Consider the following 16,006-nt stretch of genomic DNA (forward strand, 5'->3'; position numbering starts at 1 on the left):
TATCTCATAGGATGATTGTGAAGAATAAGTGGAATAAGGTATACAAAGGGCTTATCACAGTGCTGGGTACATAGTAAGCACTTATTAAGTGTCTGCTATTCTTGCTGCTATTTTCATTACTTTTATTATTTCTAGTGTTAGTCTCTTCTTGCACTTCTATAAAGAAATACCTGAGACAGGGTAATTTATAAAGAAAAGAGGTGTAATTGGCTCACAGTTTTTCAGGCTGTACAGAAAGCCTGGCACCATGTCCTCTGCTTCTGGGGAGGCCTCAGGTAACAATCATGGCAGAAGGCAAAGCAGGAGCCAGCACTTCACGTGACTGGGAGCAGGAGGAAGACAGCGAGGGGGAAGGTGCTACGTACTTTCAAACAACCAGGTCTCATGAGAACTCACTCACTATACAGTACCAAGGGGGGAGGGTGCCAAACCATTCATGAGAACTCTGCCCCCATGATCCAATCACCTCCCACAGACTCCACCTCCAGCACCTGGGATTACATTTCAGCATGAGATTGGGTGAGGACATAGATCCGTATTATTGTTATTATAGTTACTATTATAATTATCAAATAATTATTATAGTTTTTAATCCATATAGTTCAAATAATTTGCATCAAGCAATTTTCAATATGAAAAACCAGAAATAAATGGGGATAAGAACTTAAAATTCTACATGTAGAAGTTGGGTCATTTGTCTCTAGTAATACTCTGGACCAAGAAAAGTAAGCCCTACCCAGCCAATGGAATGTTAGCTCTTCTCACTCTTCAGTGAGTGATGCCTGAATAAAATAATTCTATCAGACCAATTGATTGTCTAGTCCAGAAAACAAGAAATATAGCCATCTGTTTTTCAAAATACTAATTCTAGAATTTAGAGTTATGCTGTCCAACGTTAGCCACTGCTCACGTACAGCTACTTAAAGTTTGACTAATTAAAATTTAAATTTACAATACAGGTCCTCAGTCACACTAGGTACATTTCAAGTACTAAAGAGCTACATGTGGCTTGAGGCTACCATATTGAATGTGCAGATATAGAATGTTTCCATCATCACAGAAAGTTCCGTGAGACAGTGCTGGTCTATTTTAGACTATTAGTTGCCCTAAATAACCTATGTAAATACATCTGATTATTATTTAGTATGATCTAACTTGCTAATGGATAACTATACAACTTGGTAATTGGATGAATCATAGGTCTGAGAAACACCAAAAAGTTTCTACGGGCATTCATGGAGATCCACATCACGCATGTGTGAATTCCATGGATATGCATATACAACAAATACCTACCCTCTCAGGTAATTTAAAGAAAAACAAAACAAAAACAGTAAGCAAAGATGCCAAACTAAATGATTAACAAGAGGTTGGGTTATTTAAATTTTTATTAGTCTTGGCTTTCAAAAGTATTTTATTGCAACTCATAGAAAGAAACTTAGTTTATATGGTAACCCAGTACAAGCACACATAAACACAATTGAAACAAAGGTTTCACAAAATAACACTAGTCCTTACTACATGTAAATATTCTGATATTTTCTATTTCCTCCTCTTCCTCATCTTTCTTCACTTCTTCTTTCTCCTTCTTTTTCTCTTTGTAGTATTGTGTATTAGTCTGTTTTCATGCTGCTGATAAAGACATATCCGAGACTGGGCAATTTTCAAAGGATAGAAGTTTAATGGAGAACTCACAGTTCCACAAGGCTGAGGAAGCCTCACAATCATGGTGGAAGGCCAGGAGGAGCAAGTCACATCTTATGTGGATGGCAGCAGGCAAAAAGAGTGTTTATGCAGAGACACTCCTGTTTTTTAAACCATTATATCTCGTGAGACCCATTCACTGTCACTAGAACAGCACGAGAAAGACCTGCCCCCATGATTCAACCATCTCCCACCAGGTCTCTCCCACAATATTTGGGAATTATGGGAGCTACAAGATGAGATCTGGGTGAGGACACAGAGCCAAACCATATCATTCTGCCCTGGCCCCTCCCAAATCTCAACTCTTCACATTTTAAAACCAATCATGCCTTCCCAACAGTCCCCCAAAGTCTCAGCTCATTTCATCATTAACTCAAAAGTCCACAGTCCAAAGTCTCATCCAAGACAAGGCAAGTCCCTTCCATCTATGAGCCTGTAAAATCAAAAGCAAGTTAGTTACTTCCTAGATATAATGGGGGTATAGGCATTGGGTAAATACAGCCATTCCAAACGGGAGAAATTGGCCAAAACAAAGGGGCTACAGGCCCCATGCAAGTCTGAAATCCAGTGGAGCAGTCAAATCTTAAAGCTCCAAAATGATCTCCTTTGACTCCATGTCTCACATCCAGGTCATGATGATTCAAGAGGTGGGTTCTCATGGTCTTGGGCAGCTCCACCCCTGTGGCTTTGCAGGGTACAGCCTCCCTCCTAGCTGCCTTCACAGGCTGGCGTTGAGTGTCTGTGGCTTTTCCAGGTGCAGAGTACAACCTGTCAGCGGATCTACCATTCTGGGATCTGGAGGATGGTGGCCCTCTTTTCACAGCCCCACTAGGTGGTGCCCCAGTAGGGACTCTGTGTGGGGGCTGTGACCCCACATTTCCCTTCTGCACTGCCCTAGCAGAGGTTCTCCATGAGAGACCCGCCCCGTGGCAAACTTCTGGACATTTCCATACATCCTCTGAAATCTAGGTGGAGGTTCCCAAACCCCAATTCTTGACTTTTGTGCACTCCCAGGCTCAACACTACATGGAAGCTGCCAAGGCTTGGGACTTGCACCTTCTGAAGCCATGGCTGGAGCTCTACATTGGCCCCTTTCAGCCATGGCTGGAGAGGCTGGGATGCAGGGAACTAAGTCCCTAGACCACACACAGCACAAGGACCCTGGGCCCAGCCCAGGAAACCACTTTTTTCTCCTAGACCTCCAGGCCTGTGATGGGAGAGGCTGCTGTGAAGATCTCTGACATGCCCTGGAGACATTTTCCCCATTGTCTTATGGATTAACATTTGGCTCCTCATTACTTATGCAAATTTCTGCAGCCAGCTTGAATTTCTCCTCAGAAAATGGGATTTTCTTTTCTATCGCATTGTCAGGCTGCAAATTTTTTAGACTTTTAGACTCTGCTTCCCTTATAAAACTGAATGCCTTTAATGGCACCCAAGTCACCTCTTGAATGATTTGCTGCTTAGAAATTTCTTCTGCCATGTACCCTAAATCATCTCTCTCAAGTTCAAAGTTCCACAAATCTCTTGGGCAGGGACAAAATGCTGCCAGTCTCTTTGCTAAAACATAACAAGAGTCACCTTTGCTCCAGTTCCCAACACGTTTTCATCTCCACCTGAGACCACCTCAGCCTGGATTTCATTGTCTATATTATTATCAGCATTTTGGTCAAAGTCATTCAACAAGTGTCTAGGGAGTTCCAAACTTTCCTGTGTTTTCCCATCTTCTTACACGCCCTCCAAACTGTTCCAACCTCTTCCTGTTACCTTTCAAAGTTGCTTCCACATTTTTGGGTATCTTTTCAGTAGTGCCTGACTCTAGTGGTACCAATTTACTGTATTAGTTTGTTTTCATGCTGCTGATAAAGACATACCCAAGACTGGGCAATTTACAAAGGATAGACGTTTAATGGAGAGAGCTCACAGTTCCATGTGGCTGGGGAGGCCTCACAATCACGGCAGATGGCAAGGAGGAGCAAGTCACATCTTACATGGATGGCAGCGGGCAAAAAGAGGGCTTGTGCAGAGAAACTCCCACTTTTAAAATCATCAGATCTCATGAGACCCATTCACTATCACTAGAACAGCATGGGAAAGACCCACCCCCATGATTCAGCCATTTCCCACTGGGTCCCTCTCACAACACGTGGGAATTATGGGAACTATAAGATGAGATTTGGGTGGGGACAGAGAGCCAAACCATATCATACTGGTTATCCAAGACACTGATTTAATGACTCCCACAATGGGATGACCTATAGTTTGAAAAACACTGATCTAGACTGGGGGTTGTAAACTCAAATGCTGAAAGTGGCTGGATGAGTGAGCAGAGAGGGCTGTGTGGAGACTATGAGTAAACACAGAGCAAATGACCCTTTGAAAGGGCACAACAACTGTTCAGCTCCAATCAGTCTTTTCTATGTTGGAATATACTTAGAACTGTTGCTGGAACTTCTCATTGTTTAAGAGAAGTCATATATCCAGATATTTTTGTAAAACTTCCCAATTTAGAAGTGTGGCAAATAATTATTTAAAATTTCAAATACTTGCCAGCCAAACAAAACAAGTTTCTTAAATGGGATTGGTCTGATCAAAGATTAATTTTCTAGTTCCAGGGGTAAAACTGGAAGCAGGTTCTTTTTCCTCTAAATGAGAATGTGGAATCCCCCGAAATTGATATAGCACAATCCTTCTGTCCTCACATGACCCAGTGGGGAAGGAAGGAAGGATCCCCTGCTGAAGAAAGGAATTGAAAGTGACCAGTTCTCCTTGAATGAGGCTGTGTTGGGTGTCCACTGATGCCCAAGAACAGAAGGAATCAGTCATTCCATCAGCACAGAGTCCCCAGCTTATCCTTGCCTAGTCAAAGAAGAGAAAGAAGCTCCATTGCTGGTCTCAGCCCAAGCTGTCCCTCAGTAATGGCTATAGGGTCCTTTATCTTTGAAAGCTCAGTTAGTTCTTACTTGTATATATACTGGCTAGGCATCCAGGAGCTGGGCTGCCAATGTACAAAAGCCTATCAATTATCTAAAAACATCTATAAGGAAAACATACTTAAATTTCAAACATAAATCCTACTACTGTATCATTAAAAGGTTGTATCAGACAGCTTTATATTTAAATATCTGGATTTTACCTATTAGTTTAAGCCATGTAAAATCGCCAATATTCCAACATTTTTAAAATAAGTTTTTAATTTGGAATAATTTTAGATTTTTGGAATTCATAGAAAAGTTGCTAAGATTATAGAGAGAATTCCTATACATCTTTTACCTCATTTCCCCTAATGTTAGCATGTTACACAATGGTCTTAGTTCATTTCATATTGCTATAGAAGAACACATGAAGCTGGGTAATTTATAAACAACAGAAGTCTATTTTGTTCAGGGTTGTGAAGGCTGGGAAGTCTAAGAGCATGGGGCCAGCATCTGGTGAGGGCTTTCATGCAGTGTCATCACATGGCTGAAGGTAGAAGGGCAAGACAGCATGAGAGTGAAAGTGCAAGAGCAGGAGGGGGCTGAACTCACTTTTGTTGTTGTTGTTTGTTTGTTTTGAGGCAGGGTTTTTCTGTATCACCCAGGCTAGAGTGCAGTGACATGATCTCGGCTCACTGCAAGCTCTGCCTCCCGGGTTCACGCCATTCTCCTGCCTCAGCCTCCTGAGTAGCTGGGACTACAGGCGCCCACCACCACACCCGGCTAATTTTTTGTGTTTTTAGTAGAGACCGGGTTTCACCCTGTTAGCCAGGATGGTCTCAATCTCCTGACCTCATGATCCACCCACCTTGGCCTCCCAACGTGCTGGGATTACAGGCATGAGCCACTGTGCCAGGCCATACCTGGCTAATTTTTTTTTGTTCTTTGTAGAGACAGGGTCTCACTATGTTATCCAGGCTGATCTGGAACTCCTGGCCTCAAGCAATCCTCCTGCCTCAGACTCCCAAAATGCTGGGATTATAGGTGTGAAACACCATGCCTGGCCTGAACTCACTTTTCTAACAAACCTACTGTCACCAAACAAACCCACTTCCATGTAATGAAATTAATCTATTCATGATGTCAGAGCTGTCATGACCTAATCACCTATTAGGTCTCATCTCCTAACTTTGTTGCATTGGGGATTATGTTTCCAACACATGAACTTTAGAGGACACATTCAAACCATAGAAATAACCAAGATACATGTAGAAAAACTAAGAAATTCACATTGGCACATTATTATTAGCTGAACTACTTCATTTAGATTTCATCGGTTTTTTCATTAATATCTTTTTTCTGTTCCAGAATGCATTCTTATCATTTTCTGTTCCATATTGCATTTAATTCAACGTTTTGATCTACACAAAAAGGCTATTTTACATGTACCTAATGCTTTAGGAATCAAATTAGCAACTAAAGAAGAAAAGTCTTATTACAACATGGCCATTAGGTCCTAGGAAGAAGATTACCTTGGGGAACCGTCATCAACATGCATCCACTGCCAGTTTGAGAAGCTCATCTCATCTGGACTCTAGATACAGCCATAGGCTTCTGAATCTCTGTTGCTTGGCCTAGCGCAGCGTGTGGCATGAAGGAAGTGCCCAATAAACACATGCTGAATATCTACTGCTTGTCCGCAAATAAGAATTAAGTGCCTGGAAACCCAAACAGGGGCAGAAAAGCCACTTCCTGCCCGGAAATTGCTCTGTGATTAATTTCATTGTTCATCTAGAACTAACACCATCTTGAAATATCGATGTTTGCATTAGTTTGCCAGGGCTTCCATAACAAGGTACTACACAGTGGGTGCTTAAACGACAGGAGTTTCTTCTCTTATAGTTCCAGAGGCTGCAAGTCCCAACTCAAAGTGCTGCCAGGGTTGGCTTCTTCTAAGACCACTCTTTTTAGCTCGAGGATGGCCTTCTGCTCCCTGTGCCCCACATACATTTCCCTCCTTACAGGTCTGTCCAAATCTTCTCTTCTTACAAGGACACCAGAGATCAGATTAGGGCTTACCCCAGTGAACTCATTTTAACTTAATTACCTCTTTAAAGACCCTGTCTCAAAAAACAGTCACATTCTGAGATACTGGGGGTTAGGGATTCAACATACACATTTTGGGGGAATAGAACTCAGTCCGTAATAATGTTGAACACATCTGACGTTTAGGGGTCAAAAAGAAAAATCAGAAGAACTTTCCTGAATCCAGATATCATTCATCCCCAAAGGCTCGATCTGTTACCCTTTCTCCGGATTATTTTGAATGCTTTACTGCATGACTAGACCTATGTCAGTTGCTATCAGAGAGTGTTGCTTCCTTCCATGTTAATGCAAGCCCCTCAACAAGATTGGATCTCTAAAATGCCTTCAGCCAGCTTAGTACAATGCCGAAAAGCTCTAGAAGTTACTTTATGTATTTGTTTGACTGACTAGAGAAAAACACCCATCTCAGCAACTTATAAAGCAGAAGGAGAGGCATTAGGGGTAGTGTTGTCAGCAGGGCCAGGGGGCAGTGCATAAAGCCCTTTTATCAGTCAAATTCTGTGCTTCAGAGAACCTAGGTCGGTCCAAAGCACATTTTTCTAATTCATTCATGTCTGTGTGCATGTACACACGTGTGCACACCAGAAATCATTATAATATTTTTAAAGTGTGTCTACAAGGCTGTGATCTTTGGAGACTTTCAAAAATGAAAACAATCACAGGGTGCAGACATTGCCTGACAGGCAGGGGACTGAAAGCAAAATTAAATAATGAACAGGCCAAGGGCACTGGGGGCAGGAATCTGAAGTAGAAGCCTTCAGAGCAAGCACTTTGATAAAGAAAAGAAAGGCTACCGAGGGAAAAGCAATTAATGGGGAAGGGGCTGGTACTAAAATGGGCTCAGGGAAAGCTGCTGGGGACAGGAGGGAGGGCAGGGCGCACTGGAGAGTGGTGGGGTGGTGGTGGGGGAACCAACGTGCTCGCCAGGCCGTCATTAGTCCAGAATTATCAGGCACCTGAAACAACAAGGTCAAGAATGTGACCTGAACGATAGATGAAATATTTGTTTAGGAAGCCACATGCTGGGAGAAAGACTCAAAGAGTTAAACTGGGGTGCTTACCTTTTCTGATTGTAGAATTAAACAACAACAAAAATACAAGCAAAGCCTATAGATTCATTTTATTAATGTCCTGAAGAAAACTGATCAGATACTGAGTGTGGGGAGACAGCAGGCTCTGTCTGATCTGTCAGTGTAGGGACCAGAAGGGCAGGGGGAGGAACTCGGGCATAGCCTGGGCCTCAGCCCCTCCGCAGCAGGGCCAGCAGCCTCGCCAGCCGGGGCATCCGGATTCCAGGCCTCCTGGACAAAGGGCCCTTCCCCCCTTGTCAGCCTTCCTGTTCCCTGGGATTGTGTGGCCCAACCCTTTGATCAAACTAGGGTATTATGTCTACAGACAACTGCTTTAAATATCAAGGTTTCAGGGCTGGCTCTTGGGTCCCTCAGCTTCTCCATTAAAAAAAAAAAAAAAAAAAAAAAAGCATATGCCTGGGCTTTTTAGGATTTCTGTTTTCCACCTTAAAATAACCTGGTCTCTAACAGGGCTTTCCAAAGCTGTCCCAGCCCTTGGAAAATGTCAGAAGATGACCAGCTGGACGGGTCATGAACAGAAATCGGCAGCTTACTGTTTCTGCTGGTTGTGGCCTAAATGCTCTTTTACAATGGAAGGAGAATCTACTTGTGGCCAATGTGAATTTCGAAAAAGTTGTACTTGAAGTAACGGACTGGGAACCAGGATTCTAGGGTTCCAGACCTGGTTCTGCAGCACTCTCTGAGTCTTTTAGTCATTTAGTCTCTCTGGATTAGAGTTTTCCCTTTTTACACAAAAAGGGATGTTTTTGGATGTTTAAACTTGCCAAGCTCTGATGCCAGATTTAAAAATCCTACAATTCTTTCACTGCTATGTATTCCCTAAAAAGAATGTTCTGCCTGACCCTGCAATAACCTAAGTACTATGTATTTCATCAGCTTCAAGAAATAGTTAAATGGAAAGAGGAAAATGAAAAGCCCCTTCAAAAACTGTCTCGGATGGTAACACCTTCTCCATAACTCACCAATTTAATAAGGAGCTGGAGTCTAACATGGCCAGATCATAATGCCTCTGGGTAACAGTTTTCTGATTTTACTTAGAGAAAATATAATAAAAATGCTATTCTAGATGGATCCATTTCTTTTGCCTCTTGCCCCATAAATCACTTCCCTTTCTAGTCAACAGAAAACCCCTCCCTCACAGTAGTAGCAAGAAAATTGAGGCAGGTGCAAGACAAGAGAAGTAGATCAAGTTGAGATCTATTGAAAATTGCAAAAGATTTGCCATAAAATTGTATTTAACAGAGCAAGGAATTCTGAAGTATATCTGAAAGTAGCTTTGCTAAGTTATGATTGCGTTAGCCACATGTGGAAAAGTGCTGAGAATGTCTTATGATTATTATTGGTGACACATTTCCATGTCTTCTATTAACTGAACTCAATGGGATTACTCTGTACTAGGTGTACTTATTGAATTTACATAGTGTAGGAGTTCACATTCTGAGGCTTTTCTTCTGGATTGTATGGAAGACGGTTCTGGACATCAGAATCCCAAGGTTTATTTAATTCTTTTTCTGATCTTTGTTTTTACATTTTAAAACATGTTATGAGACCTTATCAATCTCTCAGCACTTCTATTGCCATAATACTTAGGATGAACTAGAGAGCTGCTTTGAGGTTTCTAAGGAGAGCCCTGTCTCTGAGTCAGTCTCGACACAAGATCCTCATTTTGGTCCACAAATCTCAGCCAGAATCAAGACTTCAGTCATTCTCCTGAGACATCCATTTATGAGGCTGAGGTCTAATCTCTGTCTGCTTCCATGCTCAATCTCTTTCTTGAGCCTACCTTATCATACGAAATTTGTTCACCTGGATGTTCTCAGGTATGCTAAATTCAAGTGCTTAAGACTAAATTTGTAATGTTTCCTCCAGAAAGCAACTTCTGTGACACCCTTCATTATATCACTGCTATGGTTTGAATGTCTGTGACCCTCCAAAATTCGAGACCCAATGCAACAGTATCAGGAAATGGGGCCTTTAGGAGGCAGGTTATAGGGGCTCTACACTCAAGGATGGAATAAGTACCTCATATACCTTCTGCTATATGAGGACACAGCATTTGTCTCCTCCAGAGGACACAGCATTTGAGGTGTCATCTTGGAAGCAAAGACCAGGCTCTCACCAGACGCCAAACATGCCAGCACCTTGATCTTGGACTTTCCAGCCTCTAGAACTCTGAGAAATACATCTCCATTGTTTATACATTACTCAATCTAAAGCATTTTGTTACAGAAGCACAAACAGACTAAGATAATCAACAACAATAGTATTTTTCTGGTCACCAGATTTAAACCTCAGCATCATCTCTATATAGTACCTCCCTCTTGCCTGCAGTTTGGTTACTGGGTTGTGTCCGTTCTTCCTGTGCAGTGTCTTTTTGATCTGTCCTTTCTGGCTGATGCTAGTTGCCATCAATCCCTGATCTTTCAGCTGCCATTTTCTGCCCAATCATCCCACAAATCACTTCCAGACGACTTTATTCACCCAACAATTATCTGATGAGTGCCTACTATGTTATTAAAAAAAAAAAACCCAGTAGCACATTGAATGATATCTACAGATCAAGATGTAAACTCCTGACCCCATCACTCAGCCCTACACTGCTGTGGCTAAGCTTGATTGCCATTCACTCTTCTTATATACACCCTCTCTTCTCCAGACAAATAGTTTCACTGAGCTTCCTCTAACTACTTATAGCATTCCTCCTTCTTTAGATTTCCTGCCTGGAAATCCTTTCTTCTTCCTTCATTTGACATTAACCATTTTTCTTATGGTCTTTATTCCATTCACTCAATTCCTATGACTCTGCCGTTCGCTCTGTTTCCTTCACATTTGGCACTTGCAAAAGTGTATTACTCTCTATATTTTCTATGTCTTGTCACCTCAAGTGAACCATGAGCACTTCAAGAGAGAGGCAGAGTGTCCACCTTTGTGTCCTATCAGTCTAATTAAATAAATTGCAGGAAGGAAGGAAAATGAACAATCATTGTCTACAGTAGATCAGAGACCTTTATACACTTTTTCCTTTCAATATCTCATTTAATGCTCTAAACCAAAAGGTAGCAAGCTATATCCCGTAGGTCAGATCCAGCCTGTCTGGTTTTGTAAATAAAATGTATTGTAATAGTGCCACACCTACTCATTTGCATGTTGTCCATGGCTGCTTTTGTGCTACAATGGCAGAGCTGAGTAGCTGTGACAGAGCCTATATAGCCAGCAAAAACCAAAATATTTACTATCTCTTCCTTTAAGAAAAAGTTGGCGAATCCCTGGTCTAAGCAACTAGAAGAGGTGAGATCTTTTTCTTCTGCTTGTATAGGTGAACAAACAGAAGTTCAGAGAGTTTGGGTAAATTGCTCCAAGTCACACAGCTAATAAGGGACCCAGCAGAAATTTGAAGCTGGGTCTATGTGATTCCAAAATCTGTAGGCTTTTCATGTGACCAAGGGATATAGTTGGCTATTGCTAATATTTGATGATAGCGAGATTGTCATCTTCACCCTATCCCTTGTATTTTTTTTTTTTTTTTACATTTTTGCAGGAAGTAATCCAGTGGCTAGGATTAACTGAGATTTTCCCAGCACATGTCAAATCCCTCTGAATGACCATGCTGCTACAATTTTAGAAGACATTCTGTGTGACGTCACTCCACAGCAGTTATGACATGCTACACTAATGACCTCCAGAAGGGCATGGCTACCTTGAGAGCAAGCGCTCTGTCTAGTATTCTCTTATACCCCTGAGCCTCCAGCATGGTCCTGGCATATAATAAACCTCCAACATATATATGTGCAGAATACTAGTTGTGGGAATGACTGTTATTTTGAGATGGAGAAATTATTTTCACGACTACCAGATTTCAGTAGGAATTAAATGGGAAAGTTCCCACTATGGAGTCACAGACCACCTGGATTAAAATGCTGGTGCCATCACTTACCAGGGATGTTATCTCAGTCAAGTTGCCTAATTTGTACACATTTTGCTGTTTTTTCCATAAAACAGGAATAATGTTGTTATTTTGATATAATGAAATAAGACAAGTAAAGCACTTACAGCAATTCCTGGTACACAGTAAACAATCAACAAACGTAAGTTACCATTGGCTTAAGTAATTGCATCAAAGCTTAGAAAGGTGAGTTCATTTTCAAGAGCCATAAAATCACATAAAGTGGGAAAGGCAGAAAAACAATCAATAAGCAAGCAGAGGAAGAAGGAGGCAAGAGAAAGAGGATGAAGAAGGCAAGAAAGTCCCTCCTTTGCTTCATCTCTGCAAAAGATTTCCAGAAAACATTCTTTATCAATAAATAAATACACTCATGTTCTCAGGAATACATCCTGCTCTACCAGTGAAAATGAGAGGAAGGAAACTTCGACCAACAACAGTTTCAGAAGACAAGCCTCAAATATTAGTAGAGAGGGGAATAAAAGAGCATGGAAAGTAGCACACTTAATCATATTAATTAATGCACATAATAGTCAGCAGAGCCAAATTTGGCCCCTCACCGAGATTCGCATCATTACCCTAAAGTAATTAAACTGCTGCCAAGATCCCACATCACGCGAATCTATTCTACCTGAAATAGCTATTAAAGTTGTAATCATGCCCCATTTGAAGTCTTGACTTCATGAATATGATTGAGAGCTTGTTGAATGAGGTAAAATTTGTCTAAGGCTTTGAGGGAGGAAAGAGAGAGACGTGCTGCTGATGGCAGGCATCAATCACTGGGTTACAAGCTCCAGTCCTTTCAGAAATCCAATACAGAATGAGTCCCTTATGGATTCCTGGACTATTTTAGAAAAGCTTGCATTAAGATGTGATTCCCATTGATTTCCTGTTCTCTTTCTGCTTTGTTTAGGTTCAACTATAGAAGTTCATACTCTATCTAAAGTGTTGTTTAAAAGATGAAAATAAAGGATTGTGGGGACAACTTCTCTGACTCTGGATTTCTTTTTCCTATAGGTTTTCTTTTTCCCCTGGAATATCAAATTATCCTTTCTGCTCATGTTTTACCCATTAGTAACTTGGTTTTATATATATTTGAAATGATTTCCAATGACTTAAAAACAGAAGTTCATGTTTTATCCAGTTTTATAAAATTCAACTCTTAGAGTTGGGAAGCTCATTTATTCTCTAAAATGGATCAGGAATATTTTGGAGAAGGCTACCAGCAAAAGGAAATGAGATTTGCCAATATGGCCACTACTCTGCTGGTATGATATGAGTCTGCACAACAGATCTCGGGGAGCCCCAGAGGGAGGGCAGAGGTGTGGTGCCTGGCTGCCCACATGCTCTTCCTCGGAAATTGCTCTCACGGGTTTCTTCTAGATAAGTCACTGTCTTTGTATAGTGAGACCCTACTTCTCTAAGCACCCCAGATTGGACCTAGTATGGGTGCTTCAGTCAAAGACAGACAGAAGCAGGTTAGACCTAAGGAAGGCTTGTGGCCCATGAGGTATCCGGCCTTAGAACTCTTATCAGTAAGGGTGTTCCATGTTGGATGTTGGATGTCGACCAATAGATGTTAGGAAGAACAAAAGCAAAAACACTAGGGCTCAGAAACATAGATTCAGAATTAACAGGCACCTTGGCATGAGCAGGGATAGCTCCCTCAGAGACAGATAGGAGTCAATGTAAAGAATGCAAGAGTCCCTGGAGTCAACAGCAATGGTTCTCATGAGATCATGTTCTTTACTATAACTATTGTTTGAAATATACTTCACAATGCCTCCTTGCTCCCTGGAGCAGTTTTCTTAGTAGTCTGTGGGGGTGTTTGATGGTAGTGGTGACAGGCTGTGCACTTTACTAAGAATTAAAGCAATTTCTATGAAAGTGCCTGGTACTTGTTCTGGTCAACTGTCCATAACCGATGGACAAAGACAAGTTCATAGAATTTGAAGGAACCACAGCACTTCCCTTTCATTTCTGATCAGCTTGGGTAGTCTCTTAGCATAATCCTGAAGAAATGGTGCCAAATTGGTGGACACTTTGAAGGGACAACCATGTTGAAAAGTCCTGTGCATCAATTTCAGTAAGGAAAAGCAGGAAACGTGGGACACAGCGGGTTTCCCAGGCAGCATGTCCTTGGAACCTGGGGGGTAAGATGATGTTATAGACTGAATGTGCTCTAACCTCATGCAGTTTAGAATGTGACTGTATTTAAAGGCAGGGCCTTTAAAGTGGTGATTAAGTTAAAATGAAGCCATTAAAGAGGGTCCTAATCCAATATGTGTCCTTATAAGGAGAGGAAATTTGGACACACAAAGAGAAACAAGGAATGCACACACACAGAGGGTATGGCAGCCACTTGCAAGCCGAGGAGAGAGGTCTCGGAAGAAACCAAACCTTGCACTTCCAACCTCCGGAATTATAAGAAATAAACTTCTGTTGTTTAAGCCACCCAGTGTGTGGTATTTTGTTACAGCAGCCCTGGCTGACTGATACAGATGGCATACAGAAAGACTCACTCTCTAAGGAGTTTGGTGTGTATAAGATCCAACTGCAGTGAACTTGTGTCATTTAGATACATGTTAGGGCATGGTGGGAGGGGAGGGTGTTTGCATTTGAGTACCTAGTGCCTGCAGGCGGTGAGGTGGACACTATATACACTCACATTCAACCCTCACAACAGGCTGGTGAAGTGACTTACCCTCCCTTTGTAGATGAAGAAACTGAGGCTTAGCAAGGAAAGAATCACGCCTGAGTTTGCCAGAGAGTGGTCAGGAGTTTCTGGCTCCAAGGCAGACACCAAGTAGTCTCTCAGGAGTCCCCTGACAGGAAGGAAGAGTCTGGTCAAAGTCAGATTCCAGATGGCTGGTGCAGAGGCCTATGCAGAATTACCAAGGCCAAGAAATATCAAAGGCTGGTTAGTGCAACAAAGCAAAATGGTTTGGTCCCTGAACTTTGGAATATAATCATGGCTCTGCCACCTGCCAGCTGGAAGACCTTGGGTGCCATATCTTATTAAGCCTCCATTCCTTTACCTGTGAAATCGTAACACCTCTTAAAGTACCATGTTCGGACTTCATAGGATTGTTGAGAAAATTAGATGCATCAATACATTTAAAATACTCTTTGCACTGTGTATTTAGTCAGTGTTCTTCACAGATACAGAACCAATAGGCTGCATATCTGTATAGAAAGATATTTATTTTAAGGAATTGGCTCATGTGCTTGTGGATGCCTGGTGAGTACAAAATCTCATAGACGAAGCCAGCAGGCTGGAGACTCGAGAAAGAGCTGTAGTCAAGTCCAGGAACAGTTTACTGCAGAACCAGGAAGAGCCGATGCTGCGGATGAAGTCTGAAGGCAGTCTGTTGGAGAATCCTTCTTGCTCAAGAAAGATCTGCTTTTTGTTCTTTTCAGGCTTTCAACTGATTGGATGAGGACACCCACATTATGGAGAATGATCTGCTTTATTCAAAATCGAAAGATTTAAGTGTAAATTTCATCCAAGAGCCCCCTCAAAAAAACATCCAGAATAATGTTTGACCATATATTTGTGGACAGTGGCCCAGCCAAAGTAACACATAAAATTAACCATCACACAATGTGTGGCACTTAGTAAGATCTCAGTAAATGCTCACTTCATCATTTCTATCAAAGTATCAAATGATTACATTATCATTCTTTTTTTTTTTTTTTTTTTACTTTAAGTTCTGGGATACATGTGCAGAACGTGTAGGTTTGTTACATAGGTATACATGTGCCATGGTTTGCTGCACCGATCAACCCATCATTTAGGTTTTAAGCCCTGCATGCATTAGGTGTTTGTCCTAATACTCTCCCTCCCCTTACCCGTCAACCCCTGATAGGCTCCAGTGTATGATGTTGCCCTCTCCGTGCCCATGTGTTCTCATTGTTCAGCTCCTACTTATGAGTGAGAAACGTGTGGTGTTTGGTTTTCAGCTCCCGTGTTAGTTTGCTGAGAACGATGGCATCCTGCTTCATCCATGTCCCTCCAGAGGACATGAACTCATTCTTTTTTATGGCTGCATAGTATTCCATGGTGTATAGTTACCACATTTTCTTTATCCAGTCTATCATTGATGGGCATTTGAGTTGGTTCCAAGTCTTTCCTATTGTAAATAGTGCTGCAATAAATATATGTGTGCATGTGTCTTCATAGTGGAATGATTTATAATCCTTTCGGTATATACCCAGTAATAGGATTACTGGGTCAAATGGTATTTCTG

At 41.7% G+C, this 16,006-nt stretch overlaps 1 long non-coding RNA gene across 3 annotated transcripts in view; it reads right to left on the bottom strand.

The window, feature by feature from the left end:
- Positions 1-1,370: 1,370 nt before the first annotated feature.
- LOC104006025 (uncharacterized) overlaps positions 1,371-16,006 on the bottom strand; it is a 37,147-nt gene continuing 22,511 nt past the window's right edge. The window contains exons 7-8 of one of the 3 annotated variants that reach the window (XR_010156285.1): positions 14,461-14,581; positions 1,371-2,137 (exon numbers count right to left, since the gene is read on the bottom strand). This is a non-coding gene — a long non-coding RNA (uncharacterized LOC104006025). Of the gene's footprint in view, positions 2,138-14,460; positions 14,582-14,943; positions 15,222-16,006 lie in introns of those variants that run through there. The other 2 variants (XR_010156288.1, XR_010156286.1) reach the window with 2 other exon arrangements.

This window comes from Pan troglodytes, chromosome 3, assembly GCF_028858775.2.
Source record: "Pan troglodytes isolate AG18354 chromosome 3, NHGRI_mPanTro3-v2.0_pri, whole genome shotgun sequence".
Lineage (NCBI taxonomy): Eukaryota > Metazoa > Chordata > Mammalia > Primates > Hominidae > Pan > Pan troglodytes.